Source organism: Ursus maritimus, unplaced genomic scaffold, assembly GCF_017311325.1.
Source record: "Ursus maritimus isolate PB19 unplaced genomic scaffold, ASM1731132v1 scaffold_17, whole genome shotgun sequence".
Lineage (NCBI taxonomy): Eukaryota > Metazoa > Chordata > Mammalia > Carnivora > Ursidae > Ursus > Ursus maritimus.
Window position 1 is genome coordinate 19,590,334 of NW_024424119.1, and position 12,570 is coordinate 19,602,903.

The following is a 12,570-nucleotide window of genomic DNA, read 5'->3' on the forward strand; positions in this document are numbered from 1 at the left end:
GCCCAATCCTTGATCTGGTAAAACACATCATGATGGAGTAGCAGGAGACACAGAGGATCAGAGGGAGGAGGAGAAAGACAGAAAAGAGAAGCAATCTGATTATTTTACTACCTTCCTAATTCTTTCAACAGCTCTGTGGTCTAGAAAGGGAGGCAGTGCTGAGTGACTGCTGGGTAAGACTGGCACTTGTCTTTGGCAAGTGTGGGTTCAAATCTTGTCAGTAACTACTGATATTTGGACATATAATTTATTCTCTTTATAATTTAGTTTCTTCATATGTAAAAAAATATTATATTTGCTTCTGTATGATTGCTTAACTGACATCACTTTATAGAGCACTTAGTACAGTGTATGCCAAGTAAGAAATACTTGAGAAAATCTTGAGTATTATCATTATTATTAGTTGGAACATGGGACCAGTAGATTTGGAAGAGCCTGAGGATTACTCTTTTACTTACAGATGAAGGGACCTGGGCTCAAGGATGTTTCTCAACAGCAAAGTCACCCAAACAGGAAGATGGTCTTTTGTTCCATAGTCGGTAGCCCTTATATATGACAAAGGAGAATAGCTTGCTTGAGTAGTGTTAAATGGTTCGGCATATTTTCCAGTTGAGATTCCGATATATAGAATTTAGCTTTTAAAAAAGCTTACAATTCAAGTTTCTTATTTCAGTGCAAACTCAACAAATGTTCAAGTGTGTGTGTGTGGTATTTCAAAGCCATTGTAAAGGGTAACAGAGCACTGCAGCTCACACAGAAGGATGCTCAGGGCACCATGAACAATAGAGCATGCTGGTACTATCATTGTCCTTCTCCTGAACTGACCATAGTCATCATATGCCACAGTGGAAGGGATGTCAGACTTCACCTGGCCCATTAATTTCATTCCACTAATGATGAAACTGAGACCCAGGGAGATAAAAATAATAGATTTTGTTATTAAGAAAGAGAGAGCATGAGAGAGAGAGAGGGAGAGGAGAGAGAGAGACAGAGAAAGAGGAGAAGTGGGAGAAAGAAGAGAAAGAATGGAAGAAGGAAGGATACCAAACAGAACAAAGGTTAAAATTTTATTCAGCCTTCTTAATAATTTATTCTTCATTTTATTTTTATAATACGTATATAATTAAATTATTAACCAAGCAAGCCAGGAACCACTCAGAGTTGAACAGTTGTTTGTTTTATGGGGGTTTTTTGTTGTTGTTGTTAAAAACAAAACACTTCTCATATTAAAATCAGAATGCTGAGAGTCATTAACGGGACTGCACAGGCATGAAGATAAGAAGGCTCCCCAGACCAGCTGAAAGGCTGTATAGACTTTTTGCTCAACTGAAAAAACACACCTACAATAGAACAAAATAAAACTGAGTGCCAGAGCTATGAGTCTCACGAGATTTCCTATCACTTAAGCCCTGGCATTAATGAGAATGTGAGGCTGTCGCTTCATGAACTGCCAGTGGCTCATTATTTCCAAGATGAAGACCCACAAAACAGAGGAAGGGAAAGTTTGTTCTTGGTTAGAATCTCTATTGGAAAATGTTGAACAACAAACACAGGAAGTGGAAAATGCATGGTATATGTTTTACTTGCTTTTTGTTGCACCATAAACTCTGACAATTTATTCTGATATCCTGAAATTCCAATCATTTTTATTCTAATATAAACTTGAAAAGTCAATTGTTGGGCTATAATTTCAACATTTTTCATAGAATAATTTTGCAAATGAGTTAAAGGTGCATAGCTACACAGTAATTAATTGATGAGAAAAAGGTCTATTTCTTTTACCAATAACTTTCCCTTCAGGGTAGACATGTAGGACAACAAAAACTGGCTGAGATTCAAAAAGTTGCTAAAAGATTCACAGACACACACCTCTGAAGGCTGTTAGCTGCTTATATTCTCAATGCCAGCTATTTGTTGCTGGGAATTGCTTTTTTAAAAAAAAAAATATGACAACATATCATTACAAATCAGTTGAAACAGGAGAGTATTCTAAAAAACCAAATGTATAAATTTTATAACTGAGGTTTACAAAAACATGATAAGATTAGTTATATAAAGATCAGACATACCCAAGAAATAATATTTAATGAACTACATGCTCCTTTTTTAGGCCTTATTTCAAAATCCACCAAGGATCTAGAGGGGCAAAAGAATTTTCCCCTTAGCTTCTCTCCCACACCCATTGTTTTTTATTGTGGTGAAATACACATAGAATAAAGCTGACCATCTTGACCACTTAGCTGAAACTACTTGATTGAAATGACTGACACATAAAAAACAGTACCTATTTAATGTATACAACAACTCAGTAAGTTTGGGGATAAGTATATACCTGTGAAATCATCACCACCTTCAAGACCATAAACAGATCCATCAAAGTTTACTCCCAGTCCCTTTATTATTATTTTGTGTATGTGTGTATGTGGCAAGAACATTTAACATAAGATCTACCCCTTAGCAAATTTTAAGTACACAATACCATTTTTAAGTGTCTACTTCAGTGGTATCAAGCACATTTATATTGTTATACAACCATTTCCACCATCCATCTCCAGAATTTGTTTCATTTTGCAAAAATGAAACCTTATTACTCATTAAACAATAACTCCCCATCTTCCCTGCCCCCCAGACATGGCAACCACCATTCTACTTTTTGTCTCTATAATTTTGACTACTCCAAGTACTTCATATAAATTGAATCATTCAGTATGTCTTATTGTGACTGGTTTATTCCACTTAGCATAATGTCCTCAAAGTTTGCCCACATTGTAGCATATGTCAGAATTTCCTTCCTTTTTAAAGCTGAATAATATTCCATTATATGTATGTACCACATTTTGTTTATTCATTCATCTGTCCATGCACTGGTTGCTTTCATGTTTTAGCTATGAATAATGTTATGAACATAAGCATGCAAATATCTCTTCAAGACTCTGCTTTCAATACATAGAGGTATATATCCAGAAGTAGAATTTCTGAATTATATGGTAAATCTATTTTTAATTCTTTGAGAAACTGCTATACTGTTTCCTACAGCAGCTGGTTACAAATTATCCACTTCCTTACCAATACTTGTTTTGTTTTGTTTGATAGTATGCTTTCTCCTAAGAATTTTATTGTTTTGCCACTTACATTTAGGTCTTTGATTCATTTTGAATTAATTTTTGTATGTAGTGTTAAGTGAGGGTCCAACTTCATTCTTTTGTGTGTGGATATCTAGTTCTACCAGTACCATTTGTTGTAAAGATTGTCCTTTCTCCACTGAATAATCTTAGCATTCTTGTCAAAAATCATTTGATCATATATGAGAGGGCTTGTTTCTGGGGTGTCTGATCTATTTCATTGTCACATATATCTGTCTTTATGCCAGTTACATACTGTTTTGATTACCATAGTTTATAGTAAGTTTTGAAATCAGGAAGTGTGAACCCTCCAACTTTGTTCTTTTTCAATATTGTTTTGGCTATTTGAAGTGCCTTTAAGTTCCATATAAACTTTAGGATGGATTATTTAATTTCTGCAAAAAATGCCATTGGAATTTTGATAGTTATTGCATTGAACCTATTGATTACTTTGGGTAGTACTGACATTTTAACAATTAAATTCTTTCAGTTCATGAACATGGGCTATCTTTTTTATTTATGTCTTCTTTATTTCAGGAATGCTCTGTAGTTTTCATTGTACAAGTCTTTTCTTCCCTAGTTAATTTTACATGTTTTGTTATTTTGATGCTATTGTAAATGAAACTGTTTTCATATTCAGTAATCAGAAATCTCCCAGCAGAGACAATCCCTGGCCCTGATGTCTCCACTAGTAAATTTTGCCAAACATTTAGAGAATAACTAACACTAAACTTTCTTAAAATTTTCCAAAAAATTGAAAAGAAGGGAACACTACCAGTCTCTGAATCCAGGTTGTCCTGAAACCAGAGCCAAAGACATTATAAGAAAATAAAACTACAGTCTAATACTGGTACAAAATCTTCAGGAAAACCGAATTCAGTAGCATCTTAAAAGGATTATACACTATGGTCAGATAGGAATTATTCCTGGAATTCAAGAATGGTTCACCATGAAAATGGATCAACGTAATAAACCACATTGGCAGAATGAAGGAAAAACAGATGCATGATCATCTCAATTGATGCAGAAAAAGCATGTGACAAATCTACCATCTTTTCATGATAAAAACTCTCAACACAGTAGGAATAGAAGAAACTACCTCAACATAATAAGGCTACATATTAAAAACCTACAGAAAACATCATGCTCAGTGTTGACGGATAGAAGCTTTTCTTCTAAGATCAGGAAGAAGGTAAAGATACCCATTTTTGCCACTTCTATCAACAAGAGTACTGAAATCCTAGCCAGAACAATTAGACAAAGAAAGGAAATAAAAATATCTAAATTGGAAAGGAAGAAGTAAAATGATCATTGTTTGCAGATGATATGATCTTAAATACAAAAAACCCTAAGGATTCCATCCCCCCTCCCCAAAAAAACCCTGGTAGAACCAATAGGTGAATTCAGCAAAGTAGCAAGATACGAAGCCAACACTCCCAAATTAGCTATATTTCTATATACTAACAGTGAACTATGTGAAAAGGAAATTAGGAAAACAGCTCCTTGGCTTTTTAAGACTTTACATCAAAAATATATCTGTAGAGTCAAAAACAGAAAATAACATACAAGATATGCACTATGAAATTTGAATTTTCATTGAAAAATATAACTCTCATAATAAGCTTTTAATTCATTTCTGGGTTTTTTTCCCCCTAAAATGGTAAGTAGAATAATTTAATTTTAGATATGTTGGGGATTATCTACAACTTAAGTCTTCATTTTATGGCTGGAAAAGTGACTTGCCCAAGTTTTCACAGCTGGGTCTTTATTCATATTCTATGCACCTGCTTTTCTCCCCATAAAATGCACAAACACAACTACATGTAAGTGTAAGTAAAGAATAGAGAAAAGAGAACTCTAATACACAAACATTTTTTCTCCTTAGCTCTTTCAGTAGCTCTGTAAAATGGAAAAATCATTGTTTTCTCTGAGCTTGATTTTCCTTATTAGGAGGGAAAAAATGGAGGGGACTCTATTAGTGTCATCTTTCCTGCACAGGTTGCCACAGTGGTTTTCCTGTTGTGCTCCAATATGATGAAGGATTCAAGAGATTACTTCAGGGACTAGAATTGAAAACTGGGGGCTTGGATGTAGGTAGATTTGGGGTGTCATTTGTTATACAGGTGGAGCTTGAATTGCCCCTTCCTATTTCATACACACTTCATGCAGAGGCTAAGCTAATGTCTGTTATAAATTGATAGTTGATTGTAAGATTCATTAGAAGTCAGAATTCTGCCACTAATGTTGATTATTATGATGATCCAAAGGACTGGTGCTTTGAAAAGAGGCTTTACAAAATATAAGAGGTATTAATATTATAATTTAATCAGTATTAATTTAATAATGATTTAATTCCAATATTAAAAGTGTTTCTTAATAAAGTGAATCACAAAGCTGCCACCTCCAAGGCATATCTTAGCACTGAATCAGCATTGCACATAATCAAAAGAGCAGTTTGTCTTTTCTATAAAATATTTTTGGGAAGTGAGGAGGACAGGCTCCATAAGCTTTTTACCTCAAGATTTCCTATTCTAGGCTTCCAACTACCAAAATTAAAAATAATAAGACTTTCAAAACTATGCCTTGTTAATGTTTTTGGGGGGAGAAAGTCCCTGATTTCTTAAGACTTCATTTATTTCCAAGGTCCACAAGACTGTGTAGTTCACTCCTATTCATTCTGATCCAGCTCTTGAAGCAGGTAGAAACCCATAAAACTACTGATTAACTGAAACATTATAGATATATATATCAAATGTGTATATATATACACACACACACATATATATATATACACACACATTTTGCGTGTGTGTGTGTGTGTATATATATATATATATATATATATATAGGATACAGAATATGTCTGTGTATGTATGGTTTTATTTATACATATGCATATATAAGCAGAGATGTTTCGAAATAGTTTCCTTTGCTATGTGCTTGCTAGCCTTTAGAATCTTTCAAAAAGAAGAGGGCAATATTCTCAATCAGTTTGAGCTGCCATAACAATTAACCATAGAAAATGGGTGGCTTAGAAACAAACATTTATTTCTCACAGTTCTGGAAGCTGAAAGTCCAAGACTGGGGTGCAGCATGGCCAGGCTCCTAGTGAGTACCCTCTTTCTGGTTTATAGAGGTCTACCTTCTTTCTGTACCCTCACATGGTGGAAAGACACCAATCTTTATTGTGAGGGCTCCACCTTCGTGACCAGATTATCTCACCAAACACCCCACCTCCAAATACTATCATATTGGGATTAGAGTCTGAACATATGAATTTTAAGGGGACCCAGACATTCAGTTCATTGCAGCAATGAAGAGTGCTGATGTTTGGTAATGGTTTTCCAAACCATGAACTGGTTTAGAATAAGGAGATTAGAGAAAGTGTGCCTAAGCAATTGTGAATTTAATATTTACAGTTCCAACAATTCACTTCAAATCCTGAAAGTCCCTTATGTGTAGTGATCTGTTAGGCTGCTGAATTTGAATCATCTTCTGCTGGGGGTAGAGGGGAAGGAGACTACGGGGGGAGTCACCTCTGAAGTGTGGCAATGAGTCAGTTATTAATGAGTGAACCACGCTGACCATGCCACAGCCTCATCTCCAGTCTGCTTCACTGTTCTGTGATTTTTGCTGCAGAAATAATTGATGTTTGTCTCTGAGAAAATAATGGTTTTACACCAATAATATGTCCTCAGGAAATCATTAAGGACATGCATTAAGATTTTTTGAGTAGAAAATTATTGAAAAATTTATTATAGCGGAACATTGGAAACAACTCAAGTTCAAAAATAAGGGGGCTATTTAAGTAAATATACAGAATGTCTAAACAGTGAAATTTTCTGCCTAAAAAATGATGCCGTTGAAAATTATTTAATGGAATGGGAGGTTACTCATTAATTATACTGTTAAGTGACAACAGACTACAATACATATAACAGGAAAGAGAGATAAACATAGAACAGACAAGAAAACTTAGATATGTGTCCAAATCCCTCATAATAGCAAATTCTTCAAAATGCACTTCGAATATAAATCAATTTGCATGCTAGTCCCTTCTGTTTTTAGCCTCCAGCTTGTCTACTTCCACAGTTAACATACTAAAAACTTTTTTAAAGACAGCAGCCACGGTGATGTATTTAAAATGAAATTTGGATGTTAACACTTTCCAAAACCCTCGATGGCATCCCAGTACATTGACGATAAATTCCAAACTCTTTAAGGTGGCATGCAAAGCCCTGCATGAATAACCTCCCCTGTCTGCCATCTCATTTCATGACACTCTTCCTACAGTTCACTCAGCACCTATCACACTAACACTCTTCTAAGCTTTTCCCTAATTCAGGGCCTCTGGATGTGCTCTCCTTTTCCCTGAAATAGTCTACAGTTGCTCATTCCTCAGGTCCCATCACTTAGACTAAATGCCATTTCCTCAAATACACTCACAATCATAGCTAAAGAAAGCCATGCTACGGCTTGTATCATTTTCTATGACAACACCTTCCTCAAGTTTTATTTGTCTATCTGGGCCTTTACATTAAAATTATTAGACAATAAGTTGCATGAGAGTCACAATCATATCTGTTTTACTCAGTACTATACAATGGCTGACACCTAGTAGGTGCTAAAAATAACTATACATGAATTCATAAACAAAAATCTTATCTTTAATTGTATATTTGCATTAACTGTAGCCAGGATCTCTCCTATAATAGGAAAGATCAACCATAGTTGAAAACATTACTCAGGTTTTAATTTTTGCAGAATACAATACACCCTATTAAATCAAAGGCTTGAAAAAAATTAGCTCCATTTATCTCTATAGTTTTTACTTTACTGAAAAAAGTTATTTTAAGTATGGAGGGTTTTCATTTTATTCAAAGGGTTTATCAAAACCTTAGGCAAAATGCTCATGATGGCACTCTTATGTGACAGAAGTAGTGACAGAAGTATATGAACAATCTGGCTTCTCTGTAAAGTAAACCAAGTAAAACAATAAAATTGTATCCTTTTAGTAAAATTACACATTTTCTGTTAAATAAAAAACTTCATCATTTTCCACTTTAATTAAAGATGCTAGATTAATAAGCTTGGATAGGGGTTATCATTATAATCACCAGCATTTCTGAAAAAGAACAGAATTGCTACAATTTTATCTCCTTTGGGTTCTTGAATTTAACACACACACACACACACACACACACACACACACCCTGTTTCTCAGAATATTTTGAACATCTACCATTTACTAAAGTGTGTCATCACCTCACTATCACTTAATATAGATTTTTAAATTAAATTTGCTTCAAGAGATATTACCTTTTGTGAAGTATTAATTATTTTTAGAGAGAGATAGGGAAACTCAAGATACCAAGTGCTCCAGATGAATTACAATGAGTGGATGTCTTCTATCCCAGCATATGTAGTTCCAAATCCCCTATGAGAGACCCTCAAAATGTCTATCAAGAAAAAATTTTGACATGTTATCTCTTCACTGTAAGTATCTTAGAAAAGGTCAGAATCTGTCTGGGAAGCAATGAAGAGTGGAGTGGTTTTGCCCAGAGAGCTGCACATTCTATGAAGTTGCTTTTACTAGACTATATTTAAGCTATGAATGCTAAGATAAAGGCGTGTAGTATAGCATAAAGTTTTTAAATTGAATGCACACATTTCCTACTATAACTTCAGAGATGAGAAATTATATGTATCTACTCAATTCTTTGTTCTAATAAAAAGAAATACATCGACATTCTCATATGTATTTATATACCCTCAAACCCCTTACAAGTATACAATTTACTGTATCAGGTACCTAAGTATGTAAGTTGCAACCATGACTGTTGGCCTAGTGGGAAGCAAAAATCATTGCCCATAGAAACTTTTTCTTGCAATATAGTAAAGAGTTCAGTTAAATAGACTCCTTTAATTACATACTGATGTAAAATTTACAAAAGATATCAGATGGGAAAATGATTAGTCTGTGATTAATCAGACTAAATGATTAGTCTGATAAAGCCAAATTGCCCCTGATTTTCTGGAGCATGGAATGGGTGGAGAGGGAAATTTTAAGTCAATGGTTAGGTTAAACCAAGCTCTATTAGGGATGGCTGTAGTTCAGTCCTATTCCATTAACAGACAATACTATTAAAACCAACACAGTCCTAGGCTTTAGTCATATAGAGATGAACATGTCTCCAACTCTGGTCTGAAAGAGTTTCCAGTCTCACAGGGACAGATGTAAATACATAAAGATAATTATAGTGCAGTGTACCACATAACAAGATAGGTTTGGAATCTGGAATTGCTCTGGAAAGATGAATTATAGATTTGTGTATAAACTTAGAACTAAGAAGTAAGTTATCAACATTGTAGGAGAAAGGAGTTAATATGTTCCTACAGGGTTGCTCTGCATAAAGTTATTTATGTAAGATTCTTAAGGGTGAAAAGAATACTTTAAGGGGAAAAGAAAAGTTGAGGAGAGAGCAAAGATGTAGCCATATAATTACACACTTGGTAAAGAAATATTCCACTTTCTCATTATTCATCCCAAGCAAGGCAGAAAGTTAGGGAAGAATGAACAAAACACAGATGCTATCCTATTTCAGTGATTCCAAGAATGATAGAGAAAGAAACAAATTTTCTGACATACGCTCCCATAACTTTCCTCTTCTTTGGATTTTAAAGACATTTTAAAATATGAAAAAAACAAATTATGTTCTCTTCCAGCTATCAGGGTCAGGGAGTTCAGAGGTGCCACACATAGTCCTCATTGACATCTCAAGACTTGGTGTTGGTTTACCAATGCCAATGAGCCAACATCTGACTCAGCTCTTTTAGAGTTTGGTGCCATACAAGGCAATACATAAAATACAGCTGGTATCCTAAGGCTTTAAGTCTGAAATACAGATTTCAGATCTTAAACTCCCAGACTGACCTATCAAGTAGATAAATCACCAACATGCAGAGATTCCTGGGATTCATATTTTTCATGCATTTTCTTTCCCTTCCTTAACTTCCTTTTTTTTTCTTTCCCAAAAAGAAGTAAATTGATAAAAAGATATCAAAGTATATGGGAGAAAGTAAACATTCAGATTAATTTGAAGATGAGCCACAAGAAAAATTGAGAAAGAAACTAGCTCTAGTTAGAATAAAGCACAAATAAAGATGTGGTATTGGAACAGTTAAATTGTAGACTAGAAAAAAAAAAAAAAGAAAAGAAATAGAAGGCTCTGGAGAACAATCCTTTCAATGACTACCTACTATGTATAGTAAGTGGCTCAGTGCCTCCTATCAGAAATGTATACCAGGGAGGGGCACCTGGGTGGCTCAGCCTTTAAGTGTCTGCCTTTGGCTCCGGTCGTGATCCCAGGGTCCTGGGATTGAGTCCCTCATCGGGCTCCCTGCTCAGTGGGAGCCTGCTTCTTCCTCCCCCACTCCCCTTGCTTGTGTTCCCTCTCTCGCTGTCTCTCTCTGTCAAATAAATAAATAAAATCTTAAAAAAAAAAAGAAAAGAAAAGTATACTAGGGAATTTGATATAAAGAGAACAGTTAAAGTACTTAAGAAACTTGAAAAGGATGCATATACTTAAAAAAGAATGGAGATAATTTTGCCAAATCTTCCTGCACAGCTTTGAGTAACTTCCCGTTATATTTATGGCACATCACAAGTGACGGTACGTTCCCAGAAATTGAACACACTTACATAGAGTTGACACAAAGCAAACTGAAGTAAATGAAGATTTCCAGGGAAAGGTCCATGCTTAGTCACTCTGAAGAGGTTCTAATTCTCAGGCTTATTCTTAGAAGTTATTTTTAAGCGAGCCCAGGCTAGGTCAGGCATCTGCTCAGGTGGTTCTGACCACAGACCACACTTAAACACTGCTCTGTGCAGTGCTGCTTCCTCCCTCACTTAGTCTTCCTAAGTTAGCAGTTTAGTGGCAAACACTTTGCAAGGGGAAGTCATCTCTACCACATGTAGACTATGTCTCTTGCATTTGTAGTTGGCTAAATCTTCAGTAACATAAATGATAAATTGCTACAGCATTAATTATATTTTCTTTAAAAATTCTCCATTACTTTCTTGTTGGATAATATTTCTTTAATATTCATGTATATTATAATAAATTTTATTAAACGTAAGTGCTAGAGGTAGGCATTGTGGGAGAAGATACAGAAGAGAAAAAAGGGAAAGAGAAAGATTTGACTTTAAGTTCCACTGCCTATTTCTTGGTTGAATGACCTTTAGCAAGTTCTTCTCTACCCAAAATCAATGAAAATAACCACATGATCATTCTATATCCCTTCCAAAACTTAAATTCAATAATTATATTCAATGGCAATTCAAGACATATTAAAGATACGGTTATTTGTTTAGTTATCTAATTATTTATAGTTAATTATTGTAGAGCATGCTTTATTTTAAGTGTGGTGCCATAGTTAAACGTCACAATGATTAAAATAAAAGCAGGTCACTTTAACGTATTTTATTTGGGCTTTATTATCAGAGATAACTATATTTGAAATATGGTATTGGCTTTAAAATGACCATTTGATTAATTTGATAATACGGAAATGTATATATTACATAATTATCAGAGGATGATGATTCCACAAGGTAAGGAAAAAAAAAAAACCCTTACTTATGTAACAAATGGCTTATGTTTCCCTTAAAAAATGTCAAGCTGCTGTTTCATTCTGCATGGTGAAATCTTATTGATCTTGAAAAACTCTACTTAAATGTCACTTCCTTCAAGAGTTCCTTAAAAACAATCAATTCATACCCTTACTTTCAGATAGTTTATCATTTACCTCCTGTGTGATATTTGTGTATGTTGTGTGATTTCCCATTTTTGCACATATTATACTGTGTGACGTATATATTCCTGTTTCGTCCACTAAATTGTGAGCACCTTAAGAGTAAGGACTCAATTGCATTCATCTCTATATCCCTCATCCTGGATACTGTGTAATAGAAAAATGTGTAGTGCAAGGCAATTTCTGAATAGATGTTTGTCAATAAACACATGAATTAATTTGTAGTTATCTTCTCTAATAACTCTACTACTCTTTTGACAGGAGGAAGAGGATTGAATTACGACCCTTAGACATAAAGCACTGAAAACTATACTGAGCTATAATTGTAATGAAATGTAAGAGAGTTCCCATTCTTTTCCCCTATGATGACTGCTATTTTAAATTAGCAAGTAGCAAATTCTTTCAATATTACATTTGTTGCTCCTTATTTGCTGGTGCCCTGAGCTTGTATTTAGTGTTCTTGCCCGGAATGAAAGCACTGAGTATTTAAGAGAATGGGTCCTAAAATTAGAGGAATTAGACTAAGTCCTAACTCTGCCATTTATTAACTACATAATGTTAGACAATTTATTTTACCTCTCTGACACATACTTGCCTTGTTTTCTCATCTGTAAACTAAGGGAGAAAATAATAC